At 28.3% G+C, this 20,840-nt stretch overlaps 3 pseudogenes; 2 read left to right on the top strand and 1 right to left on the bottom strand.

The window, feature by feature from the left end:
• The first annotated feature begins 2,123 nt into the window (after positions 1-2,123).
• LOC131803231 (NADH-ubiquinone oxidoreductase chain 5-like) lies at positions 2,124-2,678 on the top strand (annotated as a pseudogene).
• A 2,293-nt stretch (positions 2,679-4,971) lies between these two features.
• On the top strand, positions 4,972-5,614 carry LOC131803281 (cytochrome c oxidase subunit 2-like; annotated as a pseudogene).
• Positions 5,615-10,048: 4,434 nt separating this feature from the next.
• On the bottom strand, positions 10,049-10,692 carry LOC131803282 (cytochrome c oxidase subunit 2-like; annotated as a pseudogene).
• Between the last annotated feature and the right edge of the window lie 10,148 nt (positions 10,693-20,840).

Here is a 20,840-nt window from a genome sequence, read left to right on the forward strand (position 1 = left end):
TTTAGTCCATTTGTGATTACCAAAGGCTCATGTTGAAGCTCCAGTTTCTGGTTCAATAATTTTGGCTGGAATTATATTAAAGTTAGGAGGTTATGGTTTATTACGAGTATTTCCTCTTTTATAATTATTATGACTTAAATTTAATTTTATGGTGATTTTTATTAAGTTCTGCTAATATAGCCTCCTACTTTAAATTTATTCGGAGAAATTTCTTTAATTAATAGAATTGTTAGTTGATCTTGATTAACAATATTAATATTATCTTTATTGTCTTTTTTTAGAGCTGCTTATACATTATATTTATATGCTTATAGACAACATGGAAAGTTATTTTGTTGAGTTTATTCTTTTAGAATAGGAAAGATTCGAGAATATTTATTATTATTATACCCTCCACCATACTATGGAGGGTATATTAACTTTGTCATTCCGTTTGCAACTCCTCGAAATACTCATGTCAGACCCAACATAGTATATATATTCTTGATCAGCGTAAAATTCTAAGTCGATATAGCGATGCCCGTCTGTCGGTCTGTCTGTCCGTCTGTCTGTCTGTCCGTCTGTCTGTCTGTCCGTCTGTCTGTCTGTCTGTTGTAATCACGCTATCTTTCGAATGAATTGAGATAGATGGCTAAAATTTTGCACACATGTTTATTTTTCCAGTAGGCAGGCTAAGTTCTTAAATGGGCCATGTAGGTCCACGTTTTCATATAGCCCCCATATAACGGTACCTCCCGATATTCGGTATTTTGATGATTTTAGCGACATTATTCACGGGAATTGTTTCAAATCTGGTATTTGAAGTTCCAAATGGATACTACACCCTAACACAAAAAATTGTCTTTGCAGGTCCACGTCTTCGTATAGCCCCAATATAACGGTACCTCCCTATATTCGGTATTTTGATGAGTTTAGCGACGTTATTCACCGGAATTGTTTCAAATTTGGTATTTGAAGTTCGTAATGAATTCTACAGTTTAAGATAGAAAATTGTTTATACAAGTCTATGTCTTCGTATAGCCGCCATATAACGGTACCTCTCTATATTCGGTATTTTGATGATTTTAGCGACATTATTCACTGGAATTGTTTCAAAATTGGTATTTGTAGTTCGTAATGGATACTTCAGCCCATGCCAGAAAATTGTCTGTGCAGGTCCACGTCTTCGTATAGCCCCCATATAACGGTACCCCCTATATTCGGTATTTTGATGATTTTAGCTACATTATAAACAAAATTTTCTTCAAGTTTCGCATTTAAATGTTGTAATAACTTATGACAAAAGTTGCCTATGCAGGTATACGTCGTCGTATAGAATTTGCCAAATTTGTACCAAATGGTGGAGGGTATTAAAAGTTCGGCCCGGCCGAACTTACAGCTTTTTTATTTGTTGAATCGTGAAATATTTATCAATTTGTTCAATTAGATTCGTTAGTTTATTTTTTTAGACTTTTGTCATTTACTATACAATTTTTATTGAATGAGAAGTTGTTTCTATAAATTCTTTAATAATTGTAATAACAATTTTATTAGATTGAATAAGATTAATTTTTATATTTTTTGTATTAATAATTTCTTCTTTAGTTATTTATTATAGAAAGAAATATATAAAAAGAGATTATAAGATTAATCGATTTATTATATTAGTATTAATATTTGTAACTTCAATAATATTAATTATTATTAGTCCATATTTAATTAGAATTTTATTAGGTTGAGATGGATTAGGATTAGTTTCTTATTGTTTAGTAATTTATTTTCAAAATATTATGCCATATAATGCTGGTATATTAACTGCTCTACCAAATCGAATTGGAGATGTAGCTTTATTATTAGCAATTGCTTGAATATTACATTATGGAAGTTGAAATTGTATTTTTTATTTAGATGTGATACAGTCTGATAGAGAAATGTTAATTTTTGGAATATTAGTAATATTAGCTGCAATAACAAAAAGTGCACAAATTCCACTTTCTTCTTGATTACCAGCTGCAATAGCAGCTCCTACTCCAGTATCTGCTTTAGTTCATTCTTCAACTTTAGTAACAGCTGGAGTTTATTTATTAATTCGATTTAATATTGTATTAAGATATATTCGTTTAATGAGAAGTTTAAGATTAATAATGTCATTAACTTCTTCTTTTAATGTTGCAAATTAAGCATTATGTGGGATACCATTTTAGCAGGATTTTATTCAAAGGATTTAATTTTAGAAATAGTATAATTTTCTTATATAAATTGATTTTCTTTCTTGTTATATTTTCTTCAACGGGTTTAACAGTATGATATTCATTTCGATTAGTTTATTATTCAATAACTGGAGATTCTAATTTTTCTTCTTTAAATATACTTAATGATGAAGGTTGAGTTATATTAAAAAGTTTAATAGGTTTATTAATTTTAAGAATTGTAGCAGGAAGTATATTAAGTTGATTAATTTTTCCTACTCCGGAAGTTATTATTTTACCTTTAAATTTGAAGTTATTGACTTTATTTGTATGTATTGTTGGTGGTTTAATAGGTTATTTATTTTCTAATGTATCTTTATTTTTTATAAATAATGCTTTAAGAAATTATAATTTTTCTTATTTTTAGGGTCAAGATGATTTATACCTTATATTTCTACTTATGGAATTATTAATTATCCTTTAATTTTAGGTAAGATAAGAATTGAATAATTTGATCAGGGTTGATCTGAATATTTTGTTAAATATTTTATTTTGTTGAATATTTTATTTATTAAATTTAATTTTTTGAATTGTAATTTATATATATATATATATATATATATATATATATATATATATTATATATATATATATATATATATATATATATATATATATATATATATATATATATATTATATATATATATATATATATATATGTATATATATATATATATATATAAAATTACAATTCAAAAAATATATATATATATATAAAGTATATATATAAAGTAATAGTTCAACAAAAACATAACATTTTCATTGTAAAATTAAATAATTCAGTATAATCAAAGATTAATTAATCTCCCTAACATCTTCAGTGTCATACTCTAAATATAAACAAATTATATATAAATATATATATATATATATATATATATATATATATATATATATATATATATATATATATATATATATATATATATATATATATATATATATATATATATATATATATATATATATATATATATATTTATATATTATATATTTATAATTTAAAGAATAAGGGTAAATATACCTAAGATTAGGTCGAAACTAATTGCAATATATCGCTTCATATTCAAGGTAGATTGAAAGATCAACACTTTTTGAATCCAATTAAAATGTTATAATTAACACAACCTATTCAGTTTGATCAATAACTGACGATAAATTGCTCCGTTAATATTAATTTCTTATGTAATTTTTAAGCCATTATTTATTATCACAATTATTTTATCAAGTTTAATTGGTGCATTAGGAGGTTTAAATCAAACTTTTTTCCGTAAATTTAATAATAAGGATAAGCTATTTATTCTTCAATTAGTCATTTAGGATGAATATTAGCATCAATATATAATAGTAATATTTAATTAGTATATTTTTTATTTTATACATTTTTAACATTTCCAATAGTGTTAATATTTAATATGTTTAACATTTCTTATATTAATCAATTATTTTCTTTATTTTTTCATGAAAAAATAATTAAATTTTTCATATTTTTTAATCTTCTTTCATTAGGAGGATTACCCGCATTTTTAGGATTTATACCAAAAATATTTGTAGTTCAATCTTTAACTATAAATAATCAATTATTTTTATTAACTTTTATAGTAATAATAACATTAATTACTTTATATTTTTATGTTCGATATTGTTATGGTGCTTTTATATTAAACTATTATGAAAATAGTTGAATAACATTTTCATATTATAAGTCTTCAAATATAAAGCTTTTACTAACTTTTTCTTATATTTCAACTTTTGGGTTATTTTTAACTTGTTCCTTATATTTCTTTTTTAAGGCTTTAAGTTAAATAAACTAATAGCCTTCAAAGCTATCAGTATAAATACAATCTTTTAAGCTTAGTAAATTTATTACTCCTTTGAAATTGCAGTCTAATGTCATTATTGACTATAAAGCTAATTGATTAAAGAGAAAAATTCTCATAAATAAATTTAAAATCTACTGTCCATTTAATCGCAACAATGGTTATTTTCTAAATCATAAAGATATTGGTACTTTATATATTATCTTCGGAGCATGATCTGGTATAGTAGGAACATCATTAAGAATTTTGATTCGAGCTGAGCTTCAGTTGATTTAGCTATTTTCTCTCTTCACTTAGCAGGAATTTCTTCAATTTTAGGAGCAGTAAATTTTATAACAACTGTAATTAATATACGATCAACAGGAATTACATTTGATAGAATGCCTTTATTTGTATGATCAGTTGTTATTACTGCATTGTTATTATTATTATCTCTTCCTGTTCTTGCTGGAGTTATTACTATATTATTAACTGATCGAAATTTAAATACTTCATTTTTGATCCAGCTGGAGAAGGTGATCCAATTCTTTATCAACATTTATTTTGATTCTTTGGACATCCAGAAGTCTATTTTTTAATTTTACCTGGATTTGGAATAATTTCTCATATTATTAGTCAAGAATCAGGAAAGAAGGAAACATTCGGTTCTTTAGGAATAATTTATGCTATATTAGCAATTGGACTTTTAGCATTTATTGTGTTAGCTCATCCTATTTTCACTGTAGGAATAGACGTTGATACTCGAGCTTACTTCACTTTAGCTACAATAATTATTGCTGTATATTAAAATTTTTAGTTGATTAGCTACATTATACGGAACTCAGTTAATGAATTGCCTTTATTAACTAATTTCTAATATGGCAGATTAGTGCAATGGATTTAAGCTCCATATATAAAGTATTTTACTTTTATTAGAAACTAATGTCAACATAAGAAAATTTAGGTTTACAAGATAGTTCTTCTCCATTAATAGAACAATTAATTTTTTTTTTCATGATCATGCATTAATAGTTTTAGTAATAATTACAGTATTAGTCGGATATTTAATGTTTACATTACTTTTTAACAAATATGTTAATCATTATTTATTACATGGACAAACAATTAAAATTATTTGAACTATTTTACCTGCAATTATTTTATTATTCATTGCTCTCCCTTCTTAACCTTAAAGGCTATTGGTCATCAATGATACTGAAGTTATGAATATTCAGACTTTAATAATGCTGAATTCGATTCTTATATAATCCCTACAAATGAATTACCAGTAGACAGATTCCGTTTATTAGATGTAGATAACCGAGTAGTTTTACCAATAAATTCTCAAAGTCGAATTTTAGTTACTGCTGCTGATGTAATTCATTCATGAACTGTTCCTGCTTTAGGTGTAAAGGTTGATGGTACTCCTGGTCGTCTAAATCAAACTAATTTCTTAATTAATCGACCAGGTTTATTTTATGGACAATGTTCAGAAATTTGTGGAGCTAATCATATTTTTATACCAATTATTATTGAAAGTATTCCAGTTAATTATTTTATTAAGTGAATTTCTAAAAATAATTCTTCATTAGGTGACTGAAAGTACTGGTCTCTTAAACCATTTTATAGTAAATTAGCACTTACTTCTAATGAAAAATTTGTTAAAAATATAACATTAGTTTGTCAAACTAAAATTATTAATTTATTAATATTTTTTAATCCGTCAAATAGCACCAATTGGTTGATTAAACTTATTTATTATTTTTTCAATTACATTCGTAATTTTTAATGTAAATTACTATTCATATATTCCTTCAAGACCTAAATCAAAGTTAAGTAATAGAACTCATTAAACAAAGTCATTGAATTGAAAATGATACAAATTTATTCTCTGTTTTTGACCCTCTATCAAGTATTTTTGATCTTTCATTAAATTGATTAAGAACCTCTTTAGGAATTTTAATAATTCCATCAATATACTGACTTATACCATCTCGATACCACATTTTCTGAAATAATATCTTATTAACAGTTCATAAGTAATTTAAAACTTTACTTGACCCAATAGGAGCAAACGGTTCTACATTTATTTTCGTTTCATTATTTTCTATAATTTTATTTAATAATTTTATAGGATTATTTCCATATATTTTTACAAGTACCGTTTAACTTTAACTCTAACTTGCTATTTAACTTTAACTCTAACTTTAGCTCTGCCTTTATGATTATGTTTCATGTTATATGGATGAATTAATAATACTCAACATATATTTGCACATTTAGTTCCTCAAGGAACTCCAGCTATTTTAATACCATTTATGGTATGCATTGAAACTATTAGTAATGTAATTCGACCAGGAACTTTAGCTGTTCGATTAACAGCTAATATAATTGCTGGACATTTACTTCTTACTCTTTTAGGAAATACAGGACCTTCTTTATCTATAGTATTAATTAGTTTTTTAATTATTACAAAAATTGCATTATTAATTTTAGAAACAGCAGTAGCACTAATTCAATCATATGTATTTGCTGTTCTTAGAACATTATATTCTAGAGATGTTAATTAATGTCAACACATTCAAACCACCCATTTCATCTAGTAGATTATAGTCCATGACCATTAACAGCATCAATTGGAGCTATAATAACAGTTGCAGGAATAGTAAATCAATCCATCAATATGATAATTCATTATTCTTATTAGGAAATGTTATTACAATTTTAACTGTATACCAATGACGACGAGATGTTACTACAGGTTTACGATGGGGAATAATTTTATTTATTCTTTCAGAAGTTTTATTTTTTGTTACATTTTTTGAGCATTTTTCCATAGTAGTTAATCTCCTTCGATTGAATTAGGAGCTATGTGACCACCTTTAGGGATTACTCCTTTCAATCCATTCCAAATTCCTTTATTAAATACTGTAAATTTATTGACTTCTGGAATTACTGTAACTTGAGCTTATCATAGTTTAATGTAAGGTAATCATTCACAAACTACACAAGGATTATTTTTTACAGTATTATTAGGGATCTACTTCACAATTCATCAAGCTTATGAATATATTGAAGCTCCATTCACAATTGCAGATTCAGTATACGGTTCTACTTTCTCTATAGCAACAGGATTTCATGGTCTTCATGTATTAATTGGAACAACTTTTTTAATTGTTTGTTTAGGTCGACATTTAAATAACCACTTTTCAAAAAATCACCACTTTGGATTTGAAGCTGCTGCTTGATATTGACATTTTGGTGATATTGTTTGATTATTCCTTTATGTATCTACTTACTGATGAGGAGGATATTATTTTATACTATATTATTATCTATATAGTATGAAAATTATATTTGACTTCAAATCATATGGTCTATTATTAATAGTATAGATATTTTTTATTCAATTGTAACAATTAGTTCAATCCTTCTATTAATTTCTATAGTAGTAATACTATTAGCTTCAATTTTATCTAAAAAACAATGGTAGATCGTGAAAAGCTTCACCATTCGAATGTGGATTTGACGTAGAAATTGCATTTATTTTACCAATTATTTTAATTATTAAATTTTTAAATATAACGTGCTGAACAATTACGTCTATCATTTTTATTTTAATTCTATTATTAGGACTTTATCATGAATGAAATCAAGGAATATTAAATTGATCAAACTGAATAGGTTGTGTTAATTATAACATTTTAATTGGATTCAAAAAGTGTTGATCTTTCAATCTACCTTGAATATGAAGCGATATATTGCAATTAGTTTCGACCTAATCTTAGGTATATTTACCCTTATTCTTTAAATTATATATATATATATATATATATATATATATATATATATATATATATATATATAATCAAAGATTAATTAATCTCCCTAACATCTTCAGTGTCATACTCTAAATATAAACAAATTATATATAAATATATATATATCCTTGATTTCATTCATGATAAAGTCCTAATAATAGAATTAAAATAAAAATGATAGACGTAATTGTTCAGCACGTAATATTTAAAAATTTAATAATTAAAATAATTGGTAAAATAAATGCAATTTCTACGTCAAATCCACATTCGAATGGTGAAGCTTTTCACGATCTACCATTGTTTTTAGATAAAATTGAAGCTAATAGTATTACTACTATAGAAATTAATAGAAGGATTGAACTAATTGTTAAAATTGAATAAAAAATATCTATACTATTAATAATAGACCATATGATTTGAAGTCAAATATAATTTTCATACTATATAGATAATAATATAGTATAAAATAATATCCTCCTCATCAGTAAGTAGATACATAAAGGAATAATCAAACAATATCACCAAAATGTCAATATCAAGCAGCAGCTTCAAATCCAAAGTGGTGATTTTTTGAAAAGTGGTTATTTAAATGTCGACCTAAACAAACAATTAAAAAAGTTGTTCCAATTAATACACGAAGACCATGAAATCCTGTTGCTATAGAGAAAGTAGAACCGTATACTGAATCTGCAATTGTGAATGGAGCTTCAATATATTCATAAGCTTGATGAATTGTGAAGTAGATCCCTAATAATACTGTAAAAAATAATTCTTGTGTAGTTTGTGAATGATTACCTTACATTAAACTATGATAAGCTCAAGTTACAGTAATTCCAGAAGTCAATAAATTTACAGTATTTAATAAAGGAATTTGGAATGGATTGAAAGGAGTAATCCCTAAAGGTGGTCACATAGCTCCTAATTCAATCGAAGGAGATTAACTACTATGGAAAAATGCTCAAAAAATGTAACAAAAAATAAAACTTCTGAAAGAATAAATAAAATTATTCCCCATCGTAAACCTGTAGTAACATCTCGTCGTCATTGGTATACAGTTAAAATTGTAATAACATTTCCTAATAAGAATAATGAATTATCATATTGATGGATTGATTTACTATTCCTGCAACTGTTATTATAGCTCCAATTGATGCTGTTAATGGTCATGGACTATAATCTACTAGATGAAATGGGTGGTTTGAATGTGTTGACATTAATTAACATCTCTAGAATATAATGTTCTAAGAACAGCAAATACATATGATTGAATTAGTGCTACTGCTGTTTCTAAAATTAATAATGCAATTTTTGTAATAATTAAAAAACTAATTAATACTATAGATAAAGAATGTCCTGTATTTCCTAAAAGAGCAAGAAGTAAATGTCCAGCAATTATATTAGCTGTTAATCGAACAGCTAAAGTTCCTGGTCGAATTACATTACTAATAGTTTCAATGCATACCATAAATGGTATTAAAATAGCTGGAGTTCCTTGAGGAACTAAATGTGCAAATATATGTTGAGTATTATTAATTCATCCATATAACATGAAACATAATCATAAAGGCAGAGCTAAAGTTAGAGTTAAAGTTAAATAGCAAGTTAGAGTTAAAGTTAAATGGTACTTGTAAAAATATATGGAAATAATCCTATAAAATTATTAAATAAAATTATAGAAAATAATGAAACGAAAATAAATGTAGAACCGTTTGCTCCTATTGGGTCAAGTAAAGTTTTAAATTACTTATGAACTGTTAATAAGATATTATTTCAGAAAATGTGGTATCGAGATGGTATAAGTCAGTATATTGATGGAATTATTAAAATTCCTAAAGAGGTTCTTAATCAATTTAATGAAAGATCAAAAATACTTGATAGAGGGTCAAAAACAGAGAATAAATTTGTATCATTTTCAATTCAATGACTTTGTTTAATGAGTTCTATTACTTAACTTTGATTTAGGTCTTGAAGGAATATATGAATAGTAATTTACATTAAAAATTACGAATGTAATTGAAAAAATAATAAATAAGTTTAATCAACCAATTGGTGCTATTTGACGGATTAAAAAATATTAATAAATTAATAATTTTAGTTTGACAAACTAATGTTATATTTTTAACTAATTTTTTCATTAGAAGTAAGTGCTAATTTACTATAAAATGGTTTAAGAGACCAGTACTTTCAGTCACCTAATGAAGAATTATTTTTAGAAATTCACTTAATAAAATAATTAACTGGAATACTTTCAATAATAATTGGTATAAAAATATGATTAGCTCCACAAATTTCTGAACATTGTCCATAAAATAAACCTGGTCGATTAATTAAGAAATTAGTTTGATTTAGACGACCAGGAGTACCATCAACCTTTACACCTAAAGCAGGAACAGTTCATGAATGAATTACATCAGCAGCAGTAACTAAAATTCGACTTTGAGAATTTATTGGTAAAACTACTCGGTTATCTACATCTAATAAACGGAATCTGTCTACTGGTAATTCATTTGTAGGGATTATATAAGAATCGAATTCAGCATTATTAAAGTCTGAATATTCATAACTTCAGTATCATTGATGACCAATAGCCTTTAAAGTTAAGAAGGGAGAGCAATGAATAATAAAATAATTGCAGGTAAAATAGTTCAAATAATTTTAATTGTTTGTCCATGTAATAAATAATGATTAACATATTTGTTAAAAAGTAATGTAAACATTAAATATCCGACTAATACTGTAATTATTACTAAAACTATTAATGCATGATCATGAAAACAAAAATTAATTGTTCTATTAATGGAGAAGAACTATCTTGTAAACCTAAATTTTCTTATGTTGACATTAGTTTCTAATAAAAGTAAAATACTTTATATATGGAGCTTAAATCCATTGCACTAATCTGCCATATTAGAAATTAGTTAATAAAGGCAATTCATTAACTGAGTTCCGTATAATGTAGCTAATCAACTAAAAATTTTAATATACAGCAATAATTATTGTAGCTGAAGTGAAGTAAGCTCGAGTATCAACGTCTATTCCTACAGTGAAAATAGGATGAGCTAACACAATAAATCCTAAAAGTCCAATTGCTAATATAGCATAAATTATTCCTAAAGAACCGAATGTTTCCTTCTTTCCTGATTCTTGACTAATAATATGAGAAATTATTCCAAATCCAGGTAAAATTAAAAAATAGACTTCTGGATGTCCAAAGAATCAAAATAAATGTTGATAAAGAATTGGATCACCTTCTCCAGCTGGATCAAAAATGAAGTATTTAAATTTCGATCAGTTAATAATATAGTAATAACTCCAGCAAGAACAGGAAGAGATAATAATAATAACAATGCAGTAATAACAACTGATCATACAAATAAAGGCATTCTATCAAATGTAATTCCTGTTGATCGTATATTAATTACAGTTGTTATAAAATTTACTGCTCCTAAAATTGAAGAAATTCCTGCTAAGTGAAGAGAGAAAATAGCTAAATCAACTGAAGCTCAGCTCGAATCAAAATTCTTAATGATGTTCCTACTATACCAGATCATGCTCCGAAGATAATATATAAAGTACCAATATCTTTATGATTTAGAAAATAACCATTGTTGCGATTAAATGGACAGTAGATTTTAAATTTATTTATGAGAATTTTTCTCTTTAATCAATTAGCTTTATAGTCAATAATGACATTAGACTGCAATTTCAAAGGAGTAATAAATTTACTAAGCTTAAAAGATTGTATTTATACTGATAGCTTTGAAGGCTATTAGTTTATTTAACTTAAAGCCTTAAAAAAGAAATATAAGGAACAAATTAAAAATAACCCAAAAGTTGAAATATAAGAAAAAGTTAGTAAAAGCTTTATATTTGAAGACTTATAATATGAAAATGTTATTCAACTATTTTCATAATAGTTTAATATAAAAGCACCATAACAATATCGAACATAAAAATATAAAGTAATTAATGTTATTATTACTATAAAAGTTAATAAAAATAATTGATTATTTATAGTTAAAGATTGAACTACAAATATTTTTGGTATAAATCCTAAAAATGCGGGTAATCCTCCTAATGAAAGAAGATTAAAAAATATGAAAAATTTAATTATTTTTTCATGAAAAAATAAAGAAAATAATTGATTAATATAAGAAATGTTAAACATATTAAATATTAACACTATTGAAAATGTTAAAAATGTATAAAATAAAAAATATACTAATTAAATATTACTATTATATATTGATGCTAATATTCATCCTAAATGACTAATTGAAGAATAAATAGCTTATCCTTATTATTAAATTTACGGAAAAAAGTTTGATTTAAACCTCCTAATGCACCAATTAAACTTGATAAAATAATTCTGATAATAAATAATGGCTTGAAAATTACATAAGAAATTAATATTAACGGAGCAGTTTTTCGTCAAGTTATTAGAATTAATGCATTAATTCATGATATTCCCTCTATTACATTAGGAAATCAAAAATGGAAAGGAACAGAACCTCTTTTTAATAGAAAAGAAAAATTACCAGTATAAATAAATTTGCATTATTACCAGTATTAAGTAAAAATAAAATCACAGCAAATAAAAATACAGAAGAAGCTAATGCTTGAGTCAAAAAATACTTTAAAGATGCTTCTGTAGATATTAATTTATTATCTCTTATAAGGGGGATAAAAGCTAACAAATTAATTTCTAAACCTATTCAGGCTCCTATTCAAGAGTTTGCTGCAATTGCAATTAAAGATCCTATTATTAAAATAGTTAAAAACATAGTAATTTTGAGATTTTAAGTATTAATATACATGGATAATTATTTATTTTTTATACCCTCCACCACAAAAGGTATGGAGGGTATATTAAGTTCGTCATTCCGTTTGTAACTCATCGAAATAATCATTTTAGACCCAACAAAGTATATATATTCTTGATCAGCGTAAAATTCTAAGACGATTTAGCCCTTTCCGTCCGTCTGTCCGTCTGTTGTAATCACGCTACAGTCTAAACGAATTAAAATAGGAAGCTAAAATTTTGCACAGATCTCTCTTTTGTCTGCAGGCAGGTCAAGTTCGAAGATGGGCTATATCGGTCCACGATATCGTGTAGCCCCCATGTAACGGTAACCCCCGATATTCGGTATTTTAATGATTTTACCCATATTTTTCAACGGAATTGTCTGAAAATCCACACAAGGAGTTCCTTGTGGGTACTTTATACCTCGGCAGAGAATTATTCATATAGGTCACCAATATCGTATAGCCCCCATATAACGGTACCCCCCGATATTCGGTATTTTGAAGATTTTACCCACATTTTTGAACGGAATTGTCTGAAAATCCACATAAGGAGTTCCTTGTGGGTACTTTATACCTCGGCAGAGAATTATCTATATAGATCCACAATATCGTACAGCCCCCATATAACGGTACCCCCCGATAGTCGGGATTTTGATGATTTTACCCACATTTTTCAACGGAATTGTCTGAAAATCCACACAAAGAGTTCCTTGTGGGCACTTTATACCTCCGGAGAGAATTATCTATATAGGTCCACAATATCGTATAGCCCCCATATAACGGTACCCCCCCATATTCGGTATTTTGATGATTTTACCCACATTTTCAACGGAATTGTCTGAAAATCCACACAAGGAGTTCCTTGTGGGTAATTTATACCCCGGCAGAGAATTATCTATATAGGTCCACAATATCGTATAGCCCCCATTTAACGGTACCCCCCGATATTCGGTATTTTAATGATTTTAACCACATTTTCAACGGAATTGTCTGAAAATCCACACAAGGAGTTCCTTGTGTGTACTTTATACCTCGGCAGAGTATTATCTTTATAGATCCACAATATCGTATAGCCCCCATATAACGGTACCCCCGATATTTGGTATTTTGATGATTTTACCCACATTTTCAACGGAATTGTCTTAAAATCAACACAAGTAGTTCCTTGTGAGTACTTCACCCCCTGAGTGAGAATTGTCTATACAGGTTCACGATATCGTATATCCCCCATATAACGGTACCTCCCGATATTCGGTATTTTATGATTTGACCCACATTTTTCATCGTAATTGTCTGAAAATCCACACAAGGAGTTCGTTGTGGGTACTTTATACCTCGACAGAGAATTATCTATATAGATCCACGATATTGTATAGCCCTCATATAACGGTACCCCGATATTCGGTATTTTGATGATTTTAGCCAAATTTTCCAATCGTATTGTCTGAAAATCCACACACGGAGTTTCTTGTGAGTATTTTACACGCAGACATAGATTTGTCTTTAAAGGTCCACGATATCGTATATCCCCCCATATATCGGCACCTTCCTATATTAGATATTTTAAAGATTTTAAAAGAATTTTTATTGGATTTTATTTTTTTGAAAATTTTCTAATTCGTTCCAAATGGTGGAGGGTATTCAAAGTTCGGCCCGGCCGAACTTAGTGCTTTTTTATACCCTCCACCAAAAAAGGTATGGAGGGTATATTAAGTTCGTCATTCCGTTTGTAACTCATCGAAATAATCATTTTAGACCCAACAAAGTATATATATTCTTGATCAGCGTAAAATTCTAAGACGATTTAGCCCTGTCCGTCCGTCTGTCCGTCTGTTGTAATCACGCTACAGTCTAAACGAATTAAGATAGGAAGCTAAAATTTTGCACAGATCTCTCTTTTGTCTGCAGGCAGGTCAAGTTCGAAGATGGGCTATATCGGTCCACGATATCGTGTAGCCCCCATGTAACGGTACCCCCCGATATTCGGTATTTTAATGATTTGACCCACATTTTTCATCGTAATTGTCTGAAAATCCACACAAGGAGTTCGTTGTGGGTACTTTATACCTCGACAGAGAATTATCTATATAGATCCACGATATTGTATAGCCCTCATATAACGGTACCCCGATATTCGGAATTTTGATGTTTTTAGCCATATTTTTCAACGGAATGGTCATAAGGGGTTCTTTGTGAGCACTTTACCCACCGACAGAGAATTCTCTATAAAGGTTAACGATAACGTATAGCTCCCATATAACGGTACCCCGCGATATTCGGTATTTTGATGATTTTAGCCAAATTTTCCAATCGTATTGTCTGAAAATCCACACACGGAGTTTCTTGTGAGTATTTTACACGCAGACATAGATTTGTCTTTAAAGGTCCACGATATCGTATATCCCCCCATATATCGGCACCTTCCTATATTAGATATTTTAAAGATTTTAAAAGAATTTTTATTTGATTTTATTTTTTTGAAAATTTTCTAATTCGTTCCAAATGGTGGAGGGTATTCAAAGTTCGGCCCGGCCGAACTTACTGCTTTTTTATACCCTCCACCAAAAAAGGTATGGAGGGTATATTAAGTTCGTCATTCCGTTTGTAACTCATCGAAATAATCATTTTAGAGCCAACAAAGTATATATATTCTTGATCAGCGTAAAATTCTAAGACGATTTAGCCCTGTCCGTCCGTCTGTTGTAATCACGCTACAGTCTAAACGAATTAAGATAGGAAGCTAAAATTTTGCACAGATCTCTCTTTTGTCTGCAGGCAGGTCAAGTTCGAAGATGGGCTATATCGGTCAACGATATCGTGTAGCCCCCATGTAACGGTACCCCCAATATTCGGTATTTTAATGATTTTGCCCACATTTTTCAACGGAATTATCTGAAAATCCACACTAGGAGTTCCTTGTGGGTACTTTATACTTCGGCAGAGAATTATCTATATAGGTCTACAATATCGTATAGCCCCCATATAACGGTACCCCCCGATAGTCGGGATTTTGATGATTTTACCCACATTTTTCAACGGAATTGTCTGAAAATCCACACAAAGAGTTCCTTGTGGGCACTTTATACCTCCGCAGAGAATTATCTATATAGGTCCACAATATCGTATAACCCCCACTTAACGGTACCCCCCCGATATTCGGTATGTTGATGATTTTACCCACATTTTTCAACGGAATTGTCTGAAAATCCACACAAGGAGTTCCTTGTGGGTAATTTATACCTCGGCAGAGAATTATCTATATAGGTCCACAATATCGTATAGCCCCCATATAACGGTACCCCCCGATATTCCATATTTGGATGATTTTACCCACATTTTTCAACGGAATTGTCTGAAAATCCACACAAGGAGTTCCTTGTGGGTACTTTATACCTCAGCAGAGTATTATATATAGATCCACAATATCGTATAGCCCCCATATAACGGTACCCCCGATATTTGGTATTTTGATGATTCTACCCACATTTTTCAACGGAATTGTCTGAAAATCCACAACAGGAGTCCCTTGTGGGCATTTTACCTCCTCAAAATGAAGTGTCTGTATAGGTCCACGATATCGTATATCCCCCATATAACTGTAACCTCCGATATTCGGTATTTTGATGATGTTAGCCACGCTTTTCAATGGAATTGTCTTAAAATCAACACAAGTAGTTCCTTGTGAGCACTTTACCCACCGACAGAGAATTCTCTATAAAGGTCCACGATATCGTGTAGCCCCCATGTAACGGTACCCCCCGATATTCGGTATTTTAATGATTTTGCCCACATTTTTCAACGGAATTGTCTGAAAATCCACACAAGGAGTTCCTTGTGGGTACTTTATACCTCGGCAGAGAATTATCTATATAGGTTCACAATATCGTATAGCCCCAATATAACAGTACCCCCCGATAGTCGGATTTTGATGATTTTACCCACATTTTTCATCGGAATTGTCTGAAAATCCACACAAAAAGTTCCTTTTGGGCACTTTATACCTCCGCAGAGAATTATCTATATAGGTCCACAATATCGTGTAGCCCCCATATAACGGTACCCCCCCGATATTCGGTATTTTGATGATTTTACCCACATTTTTCAACGGAATTGTCTGAAAATCCACAAAAGCACATATTATTTAACACGTCCCCTATTATTTAAAATGTAAAAGGAATTACTTAAGTAGTAGTAGTTATGTTCTTGAAACTTAAAAAATTTGGCGGTATTTTAGTCTATTCAGAGGAACCTGTTCTGTAATCGATAATCCACGATGGACCTTACTTAAATTTGTTTAGTTTATATGCCGTCGTTATTAGAATATTTTATAAGAATGTTAATTTTCAAAATTTTATAAAAGAAAGTATATCAGATCAAGGTGTAGCTTATATTTAAGTAGAAATGGGTTACAATAAATTTATTTAAACGAATATAAATTTGAAATGTTTATTGAAGGTGGATTTGATAGTAAAATTATAAAGATTAATAATTTGATTTTAGCTCTAAAATATGTACACATCGCCCGTCACTCATATTAATAAGATAAGATAAGTCGTAACATAGTAGATGTACTGGAGTGTATCTAGAATGCAATTTAAAGCTTATTCAGTAAAGCATTTCATTTACATTGAAAAGATTATTGCGAAACTCAATATAAATTGATTAAATTTTATTTATTAATTTTTATTGTTTTTTATCTATTTTATTAAAAATAATTATAAAGTGATTATGTTTTAGTATTTTATAAAGAAAAAATAAATTTAATTATAGTGAATTAGTATTGTGAAAGAAAATTGAAATAATTTGAAAAATTATTATTTTAAAAGAAAATTTAATTTATTGTACCTTGTGTATCAGGGTTTATCAAATCAAAATAAAAATTAAATATTTAATTTTCTCGATTTAAAAGAGTTAATATATTATGAAAGTTAATGTGGCAAAATTATTTTTAATAATATATTAGAAATGAAATGTTATTCGTTTTTAAAGGTATCTAGTTCTTTAAGAAATAAATTTAATTTAGAAATTTTATATTATTTAGTTAGTTAAATTAATTAAATAATTATTTAATTTTAATATTTTATGGGATAAGCTGTAAAATAAATTATTAAAAATATTTAAATAATATAATAAATATAGATTTAGAAATAGTTATTATTAGTAAAAGTTTTATAATTTATTTTATAAATGTTAATTATTTATTTAAATTTTAATTTTTTATTAAAGTATTCATTTTAATTTTAACAAGTAAAAAAACATTAAGTTCGGCCGGGCCAAACTTTTAATACCCTCCACCTTAGGGTAAAAGAAACATTAGAAGAAATGTGGCAAAAACCATTAAAATGCCGATTATGGGAAGGTACCGTTATATGGGGGCTATACCAAAACGTGTACCTATAATTACAATGTTTCGCCACCGGAGCTGGAACCCATTATGACCCACAAATACCAATTTTTAGACAAATCAGTGAAAAAATGTGGCAAAAACCATAAAAAAACCGAATATCGGGAGGTACCGTTATATGGGGGCTATATCAAATCATGGACCCATGCATGCAATGTTTCGCCACCGAAGTTGGAACCAATTATGACCAACAAATACCAATTTTCGAACAAATCCCTGAAAAAATGTGGCAAAAATCATCAAATTACCGAATATCGGGAGGTACCGTTATATGGGGGCTATACCAAAACGTGGACCTATATTTACAATGTTTCGCCACCGGAGCTGGAACCCATTATGACCAACAAATACCGATTTTCAGACAAATCCGTGAAAAAATGTGGTAAAAAACTAAAATACTAAATATCGGGAGGTACCTTTATATGGGGGCTATACCACAACGTGGACCTATACATGCAATGTTTTGCCACACGCTCAGGGAGCCGCTATGACCTACAAATACCAATTTTAAGACAAATCCGTGAAAAAATGTGGCATAAATCATCAAAATACCGAATATCGGGAGGTACCGTTATATGGGGACTATACCAAATTATGGACCCATACATGCAATGTTCCGCCACCGGAGCTGGAAACCATTATGACCCACAAATACCAATTTTTAGACAAATCGGTGAAAAAATGTGGTAAAAAAAAAACTAAAATACTAAATATCGGGAGGTACCTTTATATGGGGGCTATACCACAACGTGGACCTATACATGCAATGTTTTGCCACACGCTCAGGGAGCCGCTATGACCTACAAATACCAATTTTAAGACAAATCCGTGAAAAAATGTGGCATAAATCATCAAAATACCGAATATCGGGAGGTACCGTTATATGGGGACTATACCAGAACGTGGACCGATATATCTCATTTTCAATACCAACCATCCTAGACACAATGCAAATAGCTCTGCTAAATTTTGGAGCTCTACGTCAAATAATGTGGGCTGTATCGTGATTTCAACAGACAGACAGACAGACGGACAGACAGACAGACAGACAGACAGACAGACAGACAGACGGACAGACAGACAGACAGACAGACAGACAGACAGACAGACGGACATCGTTAAATCGACTTAGAATTTTATGCTGATTATGAATATATATACTTTATGGGGTCTAAAACGAATATTTAGGGATGTTACAAACGGAATGACAAAGTTGATATACCCTCCTTTCCAAGGTGGAGGGTATAAAAATGAAGTAATAATGAAAAAATTAGTATATATTTATGTATAAATAAGTTTATATGAAAAGTTTTTATAAAGTACTCGGCAAAATTAATGTTCGCCTGTTTAACAAAAACATGTCTTTTTGAATTATTTAAAAAGTCTAACCTGCCCACTGAATTATTTTAAATGGCCGCAGTATCCTAACTGTGCAAAGGTAGCATAATCATTAGTCTTTTAATTGAAGGCTGGTGTGAATGGTTGGACGAGATATTAACTGTTTCATAAAAACTTGTAATAGAATTTTATTTTTTAGTCAAAAAGCTAAAATAAATTTAAAAGATGAAAATACCCTATAAATCTTTATATTTGGGTAATTACAATTTTGTGGATTTTTTTTGTTGTGATTGTTGATAATATTTTATTGGGGTGATATTAAAATTAAAAAATCTTTTAATTAATTAAATCATTAATTTATGAATAATTGATCCGTTATTAAAAAATTAAATTAAATTAAAATTAAAAGTTAAAAATTTAAGTTACTTTAGGGATAACAGCGTAATTTTTTTGGAGAGTTCATATCGATAAAAAAGATTGCGACCTCGATTTTGGATTAAGAGATATATTTTGGTGTAGCCGCTAAAATGTTAAGTCTGTTCGACTTTTAAATTTTTACATGATCTGAGTTCAAACCGGTGTAAGGCAGGTTGGTTTCTATCTTTAAAAAATTAAAATATTTCAGTATGAAAGGACCTAATATTTGATAAATTATTATTTTTATAATTGAATATAATTAATTTACTATTTTGGCAGATTAGTGCAATAAATTTAGAATTTATATATGTAATTTTTATTACAAATAGTACATGTTTTATTTAGAAAATTTATTATTTATTATTGGTAGTTTATTATTAATAATTTGTGTTTTAGTAAGAGTTGCATTTGACACTTTTAGAACGAAAGGTATTAGGTTATATTCAAATTCGTAAGGGACCTAATAAGGTAGGAATTATAGGAATTCCTCAACCTTTTGTGATGCAATTAAATTATTTACTAAGGAACAAACTTATCCTTTATTATAAAATTATATTTCTTATTATTTTTCTCCTATTTTTTCATAATTTTTATCTTTATTGGTATGAATATGTATACCTTTATTTATTAAATTATTTTCTTTTAATTTTTTTTTATTATTTTTTTTATGTTGTACAAGTTTAGGAGTATATACTGTAATAATTGCTGGTTGATCTTCAAATTCTAATTATGCTTTATTAGGAGGTTTACGAGCTGTTGCTCAAACTATTTCTTATGAAGTAAGATTAGCTTTAGTATTATTAAGTTTTATTTTTTTAATTGAAGGTTATAATATATTAATATTTTATAAGTATCAATTATTTATTTGATTTTTATTTTTAATGTTTCCAATAGCATTAGTTTAATTCAGAATTTCATTAGCTGAAACAAATCGTACACCTTTTGATTTTGCTGAAGGTGAACCGGAATTAGTCTCTGGATTTAATATAGAATATAGAAGAGGAGGATTTGCATTAATTTTTTTA

This window comes from Musca domestica, unplaced genomic scaffold (genome assembly GCF_030504385.1).
Source record: "Musca domestica strain aabys unplaced genomic scaffold, Musca_domestica.polishedcontigs.V.1.1 28, whole genome shotgun sequence".
NCBI lineage: Eukaryota > Metazoa > Arthropoda > Insecta > Diptera > Muscidae > Musca > Musca domestica.